The sequence below is a fragment of the Dasypus novemcinctus genome, chromosome 12 (assembly GCF_030445035.2).
Source record: "Dasypus novemcinctus isolate mDasNov1 chromosome 12, mDasNov1.1.hap2, whole genome shotgun sequence".
Lineage (NCBI taxonomy): Eukaryota > Metazoa > Chordata > Mammalia > Cingulata > Dasypodidae > Dasypus > Dasypus novemcinctus.
The window spans coordinates 23,096,393-23,113,483 of NC_080684.1; positions in this window are offsets into that span (position 1 = coordinate 23,096,393).

Genomic DNA, 17,091 nt, shown 5'->3' on the forward strand with positions numbered 1-17,091 from the left:
AGTGTATGCTTTGGATCTTGTAGATTCTCATAGATATATGGTTACGTATAAGCTGACAATAGTTACTTCACCTTTCCATTAGTTGAATATGTTTAAATATAGACATTTTAACATATAGTAAGTATATAGAAGTTTAATATTCAAAAAGAATGTAGTAATTTATGCAAGGAAGAATATTTTAGAATCCACTTACATCTTAGTTCATTGCAAGGGATATTAGATTATTTTAGAGAAGAATAACCTATATGGCCAGATATAGATCTTCCAATTGTTTATTCCATTGTTTTATAAATAATTACTTTAAAATGGTTTTGCAACTCTGCTGAGGCTCAGGGCCCAGTTGCCATATGGGCCAGTCCAGAGAATCAAGTCTCCTGAGTATAAACCAACCCCAGCGCCAACCACAGGTTCAGTAAAAGTAACAAGGGGCATGTGTAGAAAGGTAACATCTGAGTCCAACTCCATCACACTCAGGAGCACAAATTCCAAAGTAAGGCCCACTGACAAGGCACTGAACTCCAGAGCCATCTGCCACGACCGTAGAACTTGTGTGTCTCCATAGTTCTCAGGAGCACTAGTACCTGGGGATGTATCTATTTTGGCTGTCTCTGGGATCCTGCAAGATGCACATAGCACGATCCATCTGATGACTTCCTGACTCATTTTGAAGTCTCTTAGCCATATAAACTCATTTATTTTTACCATTTCCCCCTTTTATTCAAGATCTTTTTATAGTTACATCACCAGCTGGTGATGGGTAGTAATCCCTCGGTCCAGGGAGACTCATCCCCAGGAGTCATGTCCTGGTTTGTTGGACTTACCCGGCTCAGCTATCAGGGAGGTGAAGATGGTAAACCACCACACGAGGGAACCAAGAGTGCCTACAACTGCAAGCAGGAAAATCACATCCATCAGCCAGGTGGGATCTAAGCCCCCTCTTGATTAAGAGGTGGAGTGGACCTCACCATCTCAGGGTCCACAGCATGGAGGAATAAAATATGGATTTGAATGCACTTACTGATATTCTACTATAGAACTATTGTGACTCTAGCAATGGAAGAAATTGTATCATTGATGTGGAGACAGTGGCCATGGGAGTTGCTGAGGGCAGGGAGAGGGAGGAAGAGGTGTGATGTGGGGGCATTTTTGGAACTTGGAGTTGTCCCCAATGATATTGCAGGGACAGATACTGGACATTATATATCCTGCCATAACCCACTGAATGGACTGGGGGAGAGTGTAACTTATAACCCATGGGGTGTAGCAGTGCTCTAAAATATGTTCATTAAATGCAATGAATGTGCCACATTGATGAAAGAGGTTGTTGATGTGGGAGCAGTATGGGGGTGGGGGTGAGGAGTGGGTCATATGGGAACCTCATAATTTGTTTAATGTTACATTTTGTGTGATCTATGTATCTTTAAAAAAAACAAAAAACAAAACAAAACAAAAATCAAATGGCCAGAGAGTTGGTTAAAGGCACTAAATAGATAATTACATTAAGTATAAATTGTCCAAACACTCCAGTGAATAGATAAAGATTGTCAAATTGTATAACAGAGAAAGCTCAATTATACTTGGTCAACAAGAAACCAATTCTGTGTGTTTAAAATAAAATGGTGATAAAAATATGTTATGCAAACAATAAACATAAGACTGTTGTAATATATTAATATCAGACAAGTGGGTTTTAGAGCAAGGAATATTAGTTGGAGTAAGGAAGTACATTTCAAAATAATAAGGTGTTCTTTTTATTTACAGTGCTTCAAAATACATGGAGAAAAAACTTGTAGAACTGAACTTAGAAAATTACAAATTCAAATTATAGTTCGAGATTTCAGTACGCCTCTCTCAGAAATTGATAGGACTAGTAGATGTGAAATCAGTAAAGACATAGAATTTGAATAATACTATGAACAAAAGTGAAAAAATTGACATTTATAGAAAAGTCTATTTTACAACATGTAAATGTATATTCTTTTCAAGTACACATCAACTATTCACCAAGATAAACCATATTCTGGGCCACAAAAATAGTCTTGATGTATTTAAAACAACTGAAATCATAGGATGTATAGTCTCTGACCATGGTAGAATTAAACTAGGAAACAATAGTGGAGAAATTTATTAGAAATTCTCAAACATTTGGATGTTAAATAGCATACTTCTAAGTAATAGGGGTCAAAGAAATACATCACGAGAGAGGGGGCAAGATGGCGGCTGAGTGAACATCCCTGTTAGGGTCTTCTGCAGGGAATCGGCTGGGCAGCGTTGGAGACTCTTTGGGACCGGATTGTTTCAGGATTTTTGCTGGTCCGGAGGTGTCTGGACATCGATTTGGAGGGAAGGTAACAGAGAGGATTCGTCTGTGAAATATACACGGAGATCCCAGCTACCTGTAGAGGATTCCCTCCTTGGGTAGGCGGAGACGAGGCATCTAGCCCCGCTCGGTGGGGCTGAGCCAGGCCGGGCCGCAGCGGCGGACGCCGGAGCCGGGCCGGGCTGTGCCCGGCGGCGAGCGGGGTCGGGCGGGGCCGAGTCAGGCCGAGCCGGGCCGCGGTAGCGTTTGGAGCCGGGCGGGGCCGGTTCAGGCCCCGGCTGCGGGCCGCGGTAGCGTTTGGAGCCGGGCGGGGCCGGGTCAGGCCGCGGCGGGTACGGAGCCGGCCAGGGCCGGTCCAGGCCGCGGTGGCGGGAGGTGGACGCCGGAGCCGGCTGGGCCGCTGTAGCGAGCGGAGCTGGGCGGAGCCAGGCTAGGCCAAGGCGGCGTGAGGAGCCGGGCAGAGCCGGTCCAAGCCTCCGCGGCGGGCGGAGCCGGGCCTGCGGAGGGGTTTCTGGTTTTTTTTTTTTTAATTTATTTTACTTAATTTTTTTTTTTTTTTTTTTTTTTGAGCATCTGCAGTACTGGGGAGTTCGTGCGCCCTGGGCGGCCTATTGGGGGTTTGTGGGAAGGGAGGTGCTTGCAGACCCATTTGGGCAGACAGACGGGGTTTTTAGGGCAAAGCGGGGGGAAGTTGTTGTTTTAGATAGTGTTGCAATTGTGACACGTGTGTACCTGTATCTCTCTTCTCCCTATCCGTTCCCCACCGTTTGCCCATCCTCTTTTTCTTTCTTCCTTTCTTCTTGCCTTTCTTTTTTCTTTATTATAATTAGTTATTTTTTTTTTTTTTCGGTTTTCTCTTTCCCTCTTGTCCCTCATCTTCCACTTATTTTTACTTTAATTCAAGTATACAATAGGTGCTACAGGGAACACCTCACATTTGCTGGGTTTTCCCATCCTCCACTGCCTCATTTCTGTGTGAACTGATTTAGGCTACCTACACTATCCCCCTTCCCCTGCATCTTGATATCCACTATCATCTACTGTCTCTCCTATATTCCACCCCCCACCTCCCGTTCTTTGATCCACAAAGTGTCTAACTCTTAATTTCTAATACCTTTGTTCTGTTTTCTGTCTATTATCCACTCTTGAAACTATTACCTTTCTTTTCTTTTTCCCTCTCTCATGAAAACAATAGCTGTGTAGTTCATACCATATTCCTCCCAAATTCAGTCATCTACTTCATAAAAGGTACTCTACCTACAGCTATAACTCTATACAATCTACATGAATCTAACCTCCATCCTTCCAGATCTCATATTCTTGCTTTATTAACATACATCACCAATACAACTTTACACTTTTCCCTTGCTTACACAATTGCCTTTCCCCAACACTAATACTTTCCTCTAAAGTGAACTTAACCAACAACAAGTAACTAGAATAAGAAGAAAAAAGTGACAAAGAGAAGATATAACACCTGTGCAAAAATAACAACTAATTAACCTCCAAGAGCAGACAAAGAAGCTAAGGAACTGATTAAATTCGTCAAAATAAAGAGATGACCAGGAAGCAACAAAAATCTACGAACCAAACCAATAATCAGGAAAACATGGCTGAATCCAATCAACAAACCAATAATCACGAAGGGGAGCAAAACTTGGCACAAGCAATGAAAGATCTCAGAACATTTATCACCGACAAATTTGATGCAGTAATGAAAGAGGTTAACAACATGAAGACATCACTTGGAGGGGAAATTGCAGACATACGCAAAAACATAACAGATATGATGGGAATGAACACCACAGTTCAAGAAATCAAAAATACACTTGCAGCAAATATCAGCAGACTAGAAGAGACAGAGCAGAGAATTAGTGATGTGGAAGACAGTACATCAGAAATCAAACAGATAGTAGAAGGGGTCAATAAGAAGATAGAAAAAATCCAATTAGGATTTAGGGACCTGAATGACAATGCAAAACGCTCAAACATACGTATTATAGGCATTCCAGAAGGTGAAGAGAAGGGAAAGGGGTCAGAAAGAGTGTTGCAGGAAATAATGGCTGAAAACTTCCCAAATCTACTGAAAGAGACAGATGTACATATCCAAGAAGCACAGCGCACTCCACAAGTCATAAACCCCAACAGGCCCACCCCAAGACATATACTTGTCAAATTATCCAATGCTCAAGACAAAGAGAAAATCCTAAAAGCAGCAAGAGAAAAGAAAACCATCACATACAAGGGAAGCTCAATTAGATTAAGTGCTGATTTCTCTTCTGAAACCATGGAGGCAAGAAAACAGTGGTATGATATAGTCAAGGTACTAAGGGAAAGAAATTTCCAACCAAGAATACTTTATCCAGCTAAACTAGCATTCAAATATGATGGAGAGTTCAAAATATTTGCAGACAAACAGAAACTGAAAGAGTATACCAACAAGAAACCTCCTCTTCAAGAAATTCTAAAGGGAGTGCTGCAGGAAGAAAGGAAAAAACATGAAAGGCAAAGTTGGAGGAGAGTATAAGACCAACAACAACAACAAAAAAGACAAAAAAAATATACAAACAAAATATGACAAACACAAATCCAATCAAAGTATGGCTAACACAAATAATTCCTTGATAGTAATAACACTGAATGTCAATGGATTAAACTCACCTATCAAAAGATTCAGACTGGGACATTGGATAAGGAAATATGACCCATCCATATGCTGTCTACAAGAGACACATCTTAGACCCAGAGACGCATGGAGATTGAAAGTGAAAGGCTGGAAAACAATCATACAAGCTAACAATAACCAAAAAAAGGCAGGAGTAGCTATATTAATATCAGACAAAATAGACTTTAAATGTGAAACAATTGTGAGAGACAAAGAAGGATACTACATTTTAGTCCAAGGGAAAATCTGTCAAGAAGATCGAACAATCATAAATATCTATGCCCCTAACAAGGGTGCCTCTAAATACGTCAGGCAAATGCTGGAAAAACTAAGTGAAAGAATAGATACATCTACAATTATAGTGGGGGATTTTAATACACCACTATCAACTCTGGACAGAACATCTCAAAAGAGAATCACCAAAGAAACAAAACATCTGAATAGTATATTAGAGGAGCTCGATCTAATAGACATATATAGATCGCTACACCCAAACACAGCAGGATATACATTTTTCTCAAGCGCACATGGATCATTCTCCAAGATAGATCATATGCTAGGCCACAAAGAAAGGCTGAACGAATTCAGAAAGATTGAAATCATACAAAACATTATCTCTGACCACAGTGGAGTCAAGCTGGAGATTTGCAAGGGAAAGAAGCCCAGATTTCACACCACGATTTGGAAATTAAACAACACACTCTTAGAAAAACAGTGGGTCAAAGAGGAAATCTCAAAAGAAATCAATGACTACCTTTAAACAAATGATAATGATAACACAACATACCAAAATTTATGGGATGCAGCAAAAGCAGTACTGAGAGGGAAGTTTATAGCCATAAATTCATATATCAAAAAAGAAGAAAGAGCAAAAATTGAAGAACTAACTGCACATTTGAAGGAATTAGAAAAACAACAACAAAGTAACCCAACAGGAAGAAGAAGGAAGGAAATAACAAAGATAAGAGCAGAACTAAATGAAATAGAAAATAAGAAAGCACTTGAACAGATAAACAAGACCAAGAGCTGGTTTTTTGAGAAGATTAACAAAATTGACAAACCTTTAGCAACACTAACAAAGAAAAAAAGAGAGAAGATGCAAATACACAAAATAAGAAATGAGAAAGGCGATATCACCACTGACCCCACAGAAATAAAGACTATCATAAGAGGATATTTTGAAAAACTATATTCCAACAAAAATGACAATCTAGAGGAAATGGACAAATTCCTAGAAACACATAAACAGCCCATATTGACAAAAGAAGAAATTGATGATCTTAACAAACCAATCACAAGCAGAGAGATAGAATCAGTTATTAAAAATCTCCCAACTAAGAAGAGCCCAGGGCCAGATGGCTTCACAGGTGAATTCTACAAAACATTCCGGAAAGAACTGACACCAATCCTGCTGAAACTATTCCAAACCATCGAAACGGAAAGAACATTACCCAACTCCTTCTATGATGCCAACATTACCCTAGTACCAAAGCCAAACAAAGACATCACAAGAAAGGAAAATTACAGACCAATTTCTCTAATGAACCTAGACGCAAAAATACTTAACAAAATACTTGCTAATCGTATTCAACAACACATTAAACGAATTATACACCACGACCAAGTGGGATTCATCCCAGGTATGCAAGGATGGTTCAACATAAGAAAATCAATCAATGTAATACACCATATAAACAGATTGAAGGAAAAAAATCACATGATTATATCTATTGATGCAGAAAAAGCATTTGACAAAATACAGCACCCTTTCTTGATAAAAACACTCCAAATGATTGGAATACAAGGAAATTTTTTGAACATGATAAAGAGTATATATGAAAAACCTAAAGCCAATATTGTTTACAATGGAGAAATCCTAGACTCCTTCCCTCTAAACTCAGGAACAAGACAAGGATGCCCACTGTCGCCGCTCCTATTTAACATTGTCTTAGAAGTACTTGCTCGAGCACTGAGGCAAGAACCAGAAATAAAAGGCATTCAAATTGGAAAGGAAGAAGTCAAAATTTCATTATTTGCAGATGACATGATCCTATACATAGAAAACCCTGAGAGATCTACAACGAAGATTCTAGAACTCATAAATGAGTTTAGTAAAGTCGCAGGTTATAAGATCAATGCGCAAAAATCAGTAGCATTTCTGTACACCAATAATGAGCAAGATCAGGAGGAAATCAAGAAACAAATACCATTCACAATAGTAAATAAAAAAATCAAATACTTAGGAATAAATTTAACTAAAGAGGTAAAGAACTTATACACTGAGAACTATACAAGATTGTTCAAGGAAATCAAAGAAGACCTAAATAAATGGAAGACTATTCCTTGTTCATGGATAGGAAGACTGAACATTATTAAGATGTCTATCCTACCAAAATTGATCTACACATTCAATGCAATCCCAATAAAAATCAATGCAGCCTTCTTTAAGGAACTAGAAAAACTAACTATGAAATTTATTTGGAAAGGAAAGAGACCCTGAATAGCCAAAGACATACTGAAAAAGAAAAACGAAATTGGAGGAATCACACTACCTGACTTCAAAACATACTATAAAGCTACGGTGGTGAAAACAGCATGGTATTGGCATAAGGAGAGACATATAGACCAATGGAATCGAATTGAAAGCTCTGATATAGAACCTCACATATACAACCACATAATATTCGATAAAGCCACCAAACCCTCTCAACTGGGAGAGAGTGGCCTATTCAACAAATGGTGTCTGGAGAACTGGATAGCCATATGTAGAAGAATGAAAGAGGATTACCATCTCACACCTTATACAAAGATTAACTCAAGATGGATCAAAGACCTAAATATAAGAGCCAAGACCATAAAAACCTTAGAAAGCAGTGTAGGGAAACATCTACAGGACCTTGTAATAGGTAATGGATTTATGAATATCTCACCAAAAGCACGAGCAGCAAAAGAACTAATAGATAAATGGGACTTCCTCAAAATTAAAGCCTTCTGCACCTCAAAGGAGTTTGTCAAGAAAGTAAAAAGGGAGCCCACACAGTGGGAGAAAATATTTGGCAATCATATAACTGATAAGAAACTTATAACTTGCATATATAAAGAACTCCTATATCTTGAAAATAAAAAGATAAACAACCCATTTAAAAAATGGGAAAAAGACTTAAACAGACACTTCTCCGAAGAAGAAATACAAATGGCAAGAAAGCACATGAAAAAATGTTCCAAATCTCTAGCTATCAGGGAAATGCAAATCAAAACCACAATGAGATACCATCTTACACCCATAAGATTGGCAGCTATGAAAAAAACAGAAGAATACAAGTGCTGGAGAGGATGTGAAGGAAGGGGAACACTCATCCACTGCTGGTGGGAATGCAGAAGGATCCAACCATTCTGGAGAACAGTATGGCGGTTTCTCAAAAAACTAGCCATAGATTTGCCATATGACCCAGCAATACCACTGCTGGGAATATACCCAGCAGAACTGAAAACAAGAACACAAACCAATATATGTACACCAATGTTCATAGCAGCATTGTTCACTATTGCCAAAAGTTGGAATCAACCCAAATGCCCATCAACAGACGAGTGGATCAATAAAATGTGGTATATACACACAATGGAATACTACTCGGCTGTAAGAACAAACACACTACAAACACATGTGATAACATGGATGAATCTTGAGAACCTTATGTTGAGTGAAGCAACCCAGACATTGAAGGACAAATACTACATGACCTCAATGATATGAAATAAACAAGCTGCCCTAGATAGCAAGAGACTGAACGATAGGCTTGCAGGAAATCGGAGGGTGGAGGAAGGATATGAGCCGATGTCTGCAGGGGTGCAATTTAAGACGAGATGGTGGTAAGTATGAACACAAAGAAGAGATAAAAGGGGGGTAAGGGGTTGCCTTTGCTTGGGGCTTTGCGGGTTTGAGGGTGGCTGGGGAGGGATGGATGGGTAACGTTGCCCAAAAGTGGGGGGAGGGAGGGGTAGCATACGAACCAGGAGAGGATCAGGTGTTGGTGGAGAGTAAAATGCCGAGAAAATCATATCAAAATATAATAAAGAGGGTTACCTGTTTAGAATGCTCGGAGGGGAGGGTCTGATGCAGGACGGGCTCCTGGGGAATGTCTAAATGCTCATTCTGCCAGAGTGGGTGACACCATGGGGTAGAAACCCAAGTAGTGAGAGTGGGGGTGGACCCACATCCTGGGGAGGACTAATGCCATCCAATAGAGGGAACTGTATCCCTCGAGAGAAAGGGTGGCTCCCAGGGCATTGGGGCAGTTGAGCAAGTTAGGCCCTGAACACTATTCCATCTATCTCTGGAAGTGGCTCCTCAGGAAACGGAGGTTGGCTATCACTGAGGGCACCAAGGTGGAAGGGAAAATGGACGTTAAATGTGTGGAACCAAAGTAAATGGGGGGTAAGAGAGGAGTTTCTTGAGAGTACACAAAGATGGATATAAAACATGTAATATTACACCATAACATATAGGAGATGACAGACTGATAATGTAAACCATAATGTAAAACATAGGATAACTAAAAATGTAAAGAACTGTGTATCCTAAAGTATGCACCATAATGTAAGCACAGATGTCACCTTGTTAGAAAGCTAATGTCTCAGACTCTGTACATCACTTTAAGTAAATATGATATGAATAGGGCGTAAGTGTATCACTGTGGAAGGGAAAAGGTTTTCTGGTGGATGTGTGGGAGTGCTGTATATTATATATATACACTGCTGTGGTCTAGGACTCCTGTGAAGAAAAGCTGAATAATTAGGGGGGGGGGGGAAAAGAAAAAAATAGGATGTGGAATTTTTTCAAGTCAACATTCTTTATCTAAGTTCTTTATCTAACTTTATCCAAGTTCTTTATCTATCCTTTAAACTCATTGCTATATGCCATTCCCTAGTAAGGGACCATGACATTATATTGGGCTTCAAATTTCGGGGAGTTCTGGATCACAGAGTGTTTCAACAATGGCAATGGAGGGATACTGGTATGGGATACCAATGACAGGTGATATATGACTGACAGGGAGCTGTACAGAACATATGTCCAGGGTGCATGGTAATGTTTGGATATACTCATAGTGGCATAGTGGCAACAATTAAAAACCACAGTAGGGGGGGTACTGGGTTCCTGGCCAGTGGTGCTCTGTCGTGGTCCCTAGGGGAGCAGCGACAGTCTCCCAGGTACAGTGGTGGGGACCGGGAGGGAGTGAGGGCTCAACAGTGAGCCCCAGATGCTAATGACTATGCTTGTGAGCTGATAAACCCAAAATAAGAACAAGGCCTAGAGCAACTTTGTGCCTGGGAATTTCCTTCTGTCAGCCTTCATGTTACTCAAATGTGGCCAGTCTCGAAGCCAAACTCAGCATGTAAATGCAATGCCTTCCCCCCAGCGCGGGACATGACACCCGGGGATGAGCCTCCCTGGCAACGAGGGACCACTATCAACTACCAACTGATGATGCAACTGGAAAATGACCTTATACGGAAGGTTCAATGCGGATCAGCAGAATATCCATGTCTACATAAAATACCATGACTTTAAAATGCTGTTTGACCTAAAGTAAGGGGGAAATGGAAAGGAGAAATGAGTTTATATGGCTACGAGTTTCTAAAAAAGAGTCTGGAGGCTGGCAGAAGGATTGCCCTCATGCACAACTGAGCAGAGTCAGAGAGACAGATTAAGCAGATACAACCCCCAGATATTGGTTCCTTTGAGGGCTAAAGAGACCCATGGGAGTTATGGTCATGGCCGATGGGGTTAACTACCAGGGCAGATGGCCCCTCTTTGGAAATGGTGTTTATGTGTGATGAATCTGGACTCAGATGGGATCTCCCTTCATAAGACTTTCATGCTAATGTGCTGGAGGTGCAGTTAATGTTGGGGTTTAAGATATATTTAGGGGATTTGAATCTCTGGACTGACAATGTGATAGCCAGATCCTGAGCCTCAACAGACTCCAGCACCTACAATCTGATCTATTGGACTTACCACACTCAGCTAAGATGGTGTTGAAGAAGGACAACCACCACACCATGGAGCCTAGAGTGATTACAACTGAAAGTGGGAGGATTGCATCCAGCATCCAGGTGGAATCTGACCCTCCTCTTGACATAGAGGTGCAATGGACACAACCAATCCAATGTCCACATAGAAGAGGTGGCATTGGATTGGGAAAAGTGGACATAATGGACAAAGGGTATGGGGAAAGGCAGGAAGAGATGAGAGGTGGAGGCGTCTTCGGGACATGGAGCTGCCCTGGATGGTGCTTCAGAGGTAATCACCGGACATTGTAAATCCTCACAGGGCCCACTTGATGGAATAGAGGAGAGTATGGGCCATGATGTGAACCAATGTATATGAGGTGTAGAGGTGCCCAAAGATGTACTTACCAAATCCAATGGATGTGTCATGATGATGGGAACGAGTGTTGTTGGGGGGGGGAGAGGGGGGGTGGGGGGGTGGGGTTGAATGGGACCTCACATATATATTTTTAATGTAATATTATTACAAAGTCAATAAAAAATAAAAAAATTAAAAAAAAAAAAAAAGAAATACATCACAGGAAGGCTAGAAAATATTTTGTATTGAATGGAAGTTAAAACACTGCATATCACAGTTTGTAGGGTGAAGTTAAAATAATACTTAGAAGAAAACATAACATTAAATTCTTATATTGAAAATGAAGATTTCAAAGTAATGAACTAAGCTTTCATTTGAAGAAAACACAAAAGAAAATAAAATTGAACACCAACTACATGAAGGAGAGAAAAAATAAAGACCAGGATTCAGTGAAATAGAGAAAAAACAATGAAACCAAAAGCTAGATATTTGTGAATATCAATAAAGTTGATAAACTTCTAGCAGACTAAGCAGGAAAATAAAGGGCAGGTGGGGAGAATTACTAATTTCACTATCAGATATCTCTATATCTCTCTATATATTAGAATTTAAAAAACATTTTAAAAAGATACATAGATCATACAAAATGTTACATTAAAAAATATAAGAGGATTCCATATACCCTCACTCACCACTCCCCCACTTCTCCCACATCACCTAAGTCTTTCATCAGTGTGGCATATTCATTACATTTGATGAATACATTCTGGAGTACTGCTACACAGCATGGACTACAGTTTACACTGTAGTTTACACTCTTTCCCAGTCTATTCAGGTGGTTATGGCAGGATATATAATGTTCTGCATCTGTCCCTGTAATATCATTCAGGGCAATTCCAAGTCCTAAAAATGCCCCCACATCACACCTTGTACCCCCTCTCCCTACCCTCAGCAACTCCTGTGGCCACTATCTGCACATCAATGATACAGTTTCTTCCATTGCTAGAGCCACAATAATTCTAAGGTAGAATACCAATAAGTCCACTCTAATCCGTATTTTATTCCTTAATTCTGAGGACCCTGGGATGGCAATGTCCACTCCACCTCTAAATGAAGAGGGGGCTTAGATCCCACATGGCTGATGGATGGAATTCTCCTGATTGCAGGTGTAGATTCTCTTGGTTCCCTGGTATGATGGTTCACCATCCTTACCTCCCTGTTAGCTGACCTGTGAAAGTCCAATGAACTGGAAAGTAGGTGTTGTAACTCTACTGAGGCTCAGGGCCCAGCTGGCACATGGAAAGTCCAGAGATTCAAGTCTCCTGAGCATACACCAACATCAGCACCAACCACATGTTCAGGAAAAGTGACAAAATAGACATGTGTAGAGAGGTCACATCCAACTCCATCACATTCAGGAGCACAAACTCCAAAGTAGGGCCCACTGGCAAGGTCTGAACTCCAGAGTCATCTGTCATGACTGTAGGACCTTGGTTTCTCCATAGCCCTCAGGAGGACCACTACATGGGTATCTACTTTCGTTGTCTCTGAGATTCTGCTGAGATGTGTGTAAGCGCAACTCATCTGATGACCTCCCCACTCAATTTGAAGTTTCTTAGGCATATAAACTCATTTGCCTTTAATGTTTCCTCCTTTTATTCAAAGTCTTTTTCTAGTTGAATCACCATCTGGTGCTTGATAGTAATTCCAGAGGCTTATCCCCAGGACTTTTTTCCCATGCTGAGGGGAAGGTAATGCATTTACATGCTGAGTTTGGCTTAGAGAGTGGCCACATGTAAACAACATGGAGGCTTTCAGGAGGGAACTTTTAGGAACCCTGCAGTCTAGGCCTAGCCGAAATTTGAAGCACACAGGCTTCTAAGTATAGTCATCAGTATCAAGGACCCATCATTGGATCATCCTTCTTCACTAGTATTTGCCCTTGCACTTGGGGGATTGTTGCTGCTCCACTGGGGAGTGTGACAGAGTTCCCTGGAATTAGAACTCAGCACTCCCTTAGGCGTCGTGTGAAAATATACCCACTATGTCTATACCCAACAAACATCTGAAGATATCTATATATCCTATATGCATGCCCTGGAGAACTCCCTTCCACCCATGCATCCCCATCAATGACACGCCCCATCAGTGCTCCTCCCCTGCCATAGCTGAACCCCTCTGTGACCCAAAACTTCTTCAAAAATGAAGTCTAATATATTGCACAAATCAATTAATAGGAAAATGAAATAGTATTGGTAGGTTTAAAGATTAGAAATAGAATACATAATAATTTAGAAAAACTAAATGTAAAAAATAAATTGGGGTGTTAAAAAATGAGAATTATTATAACAACTTTTTTTTTTTATGTTTTGTCTTTCATCATTGCAATAGGTGTTACCCTGTATGCTCAGTGGTAAGGCAATCTCTTCCATTTCTTCCTCAGTGTCTACATTTATTTAAAAAAAATTTTATGTCTTCAAAAAAGTTTTAGGTCACAATAAAGTCACATACAATATAGGGGACTCCCATATACCCAACATCAAAGTGTTTACCCTTACCCCTTCCCCAGCAATGATCTTTTTACATGTGGGGATGTTACATATGCTGCAACTTATGTACAGATATTGAAACAAAGCTACTAACCATGGTTCCATTATAGTTTACATTGTGGTTTACATTTTAGACTATACACTTTTATAAATTTTTGGTGAAGTTTAACATGGCCTGTATCCATCATTGCGGGATCATGTAGAACAACCTCCATTGCCCCCCAGTTACGTCCTCTTCCAACTACTCTATTCCTCTCACTCCCTCCCATCAAGGCCCACAGTGATAACCATGCTTCAATGCTTGAAGGACAAGATTCCTAGATACTTGCAACAATGCTGAAGGCTTAACACTCTAGTCTGTCCTTCCCCATTGGGAGCCACCCATGCTCTCGAGAGATATCCTTTCCACTGTTTGAGAAATCGTCCCACCCCAGATGGGGTACAACATTTCCTGCTCATTGTATGGGTCTCCACCCACTGATATAACACATATGACAAGATGAATACTCACACACTCCCTAGAAGTCTGTCCCATGTGCATCCTGTGCTTGATACCCGCCATCAAACACCTTAAACTGGTAACCCTTCCTTATTATATATTCTAAAGAGTTTTCTCAACATTACAGTTTCAACCACATAGCCAACCCTCTCCCATGTTCACCTGCTCCCCTCAACCTTCCACGCAATTCCTTGGATCATCTCATACACTCTCCAAATCCTTGCCCCCCTTGAGCTTGCAAAGCCAACCCAATAATATCCCTATGCCCCTGTCTTATCCCTCCACTGCACTACTACTTATCTCTACTTTATTATAGATTTCGCCCCTGTGGGCATTGGCTTACATCCTTCCTCTCCCCACCCTTATTTCCTGTAAGCCTATATTCTAGTCTCTGACTCTCTGAGACAGCTTGATTTGCTTAATTCATATCAGACAGGTCATATAGTATTTGTCCTTCAATTCCTGGCCTGCTTTGCTCAAGGTAAGGTCCTCAATACTCATCCATGTTATCCCACATGTTATACTGTATTCCTTCTTACAGGTGAGTAGTATTCCGTTGTATGCATATACCATATTTTGTTTATCCATTCATCCATTGGTGGGCATTTGGGTTAATTCCAACTTTTGGCAATAGTGAATAATGCTGTTATGAACATTTGGTGTGCATATATTGGTTTGTGTCCTTATTTTCAGTTCTTCTGGGTACATACACAGCAGTGGAATTGCTGGGCCATATGGCAAAACTATAGGTAGTTTTTTGAGGAAATGCCAAACCGTCCTCCACAATGGCTGGATACTTCTACATTCCCACCAGCAGTGGATGAGTGTTCCCATTCCTCCACATTCTCTCCAACACTTGTAGTCCTCTCTTTTTTTAATAGCTGCCAATCTAATGACGGTAAGATGGTATCTTATTGTAATTTTGATTTGCATTTCCCTAATAGCTAGTGATGTTTAGCAACTTTTCATGTGCTTTTTAGCCACTTGTACTTCTTTGGAGATGTATGTGTTCAAATCTATTGTCCACTTTTTAATTGGGTTGTTTGTCTTTTTATTTTTGAGATATAGGATTTCTTTATATATCTTGGATATTAGGTTCCTATCAGACATATGGTTACCAAATTATTTCTGTCATTGAGTCAGCTGTCTTTTCACTTTCTGACTTTATTCTGCTAGCAACAACTGAGATGGAAGGTGAAATGTTTTGGATTTTAATCAATAAGAAATAGATAACATGAAGGGCCCTGTGTCTCAATGTATTGAATTCATTTTTAAGAAAGCATCCTTAAAAGAAAACTTCAGGGCCAAATGGCTTCACTGATGGATCCTAGTTTGTATTTAAGGGGCAAATAATATCAACTTTAAGCTTGAGTTAGAGAAAACAGGAGAGGAGGGAAAACATCCCAACTTATTTTATTTGTCCAATTACCATTATACTAAATCAAATAGACCTTATAAGGAGAGAATATTATAAATATTTATAATTACACATGAAAAAATCTTAGTAATATTTGAAATATAGAAAACAAAATACATTATAACCAAATGGGGTTCATCCCATTTATGCAAAGTTGATTGAATATGCAAATATTAATCAACATATTTCACCAATTAAAGATGAATTCCTTCTCCTCCAATTAGAAACAAAGCATCATTTTCTGTTCTCATGACTTCTATTCAACATTGTATTAGTGGACCTAACCAGTCATTCAGTTAGAAAAATATAAAAATTTACAAATTGGAAATGAAGCATTAAAATAGTTTTTGTTTTCATAAGATGTGATCATCAACGTAGAATATTAGGAAAAGATAATATTGCTACACAAACTATTAAATGAGTTTAACAAAGTTATAGGATACAAGGTCAATATATAAACATTAATTGCCTTTCTATATACTAACAATGAATAATTAGAATTTGAGAACTTAAAAAATATGATTTACAATAGCATCAAAGAAACCTGAAACTCTTAGGGATGAATTTAACAAAAGTGGTATAATTTTGAAAATCTTAAAACTAGGAAACATTGATGGGAGAATTTAAAAATACTTAAATAAATGGAGCGATGTACTATGTTCATGGATTAGAAGATTTAGTGTTAAGATTACATTCTTCCCAAGCTGATCATCATGATCACAAACAAAATACCAGCAGACTATTTTAAAAGATGAATTTGACAAGCTAGATTTAATATTTTATTTTGAGAAAGAATGTGCCTATAATAGAACAATTTTGAATAAGAAAAGAGTTGGTAAATCTATCCTCCCTGATTTAAAGACTTACTCTATATTACTACAGTGTAGTTTTGGTATAGGTATAGCTATATAGAAAATGAAACAATAGATTGTTGAGAAATAACCCACATTTATATGAACAATTTATTTTTTTAAAGATCGTAAGGTAAAATAGTGGGAAAAAGAAGACACTCTAACAATTGGATATCAATATAAATATAAAAAGAAAGAAACATCATTTATTTTACACTTTACACATAAATTCACTCAAAATGGATCAGAAAACTAAATGTAGGACCTAAAACTATAAAGTCTAAGAGAAAACTTAGGAGATGATATTTCTGACCTAGAGTAAAGCAAAATGTTCTTAGGACACAAAAATCATAAAAATTATAAATTGAACTTTATCAATATTAAAATTTTTAAATATTCAAAAAGCATTTATGTTAGTTT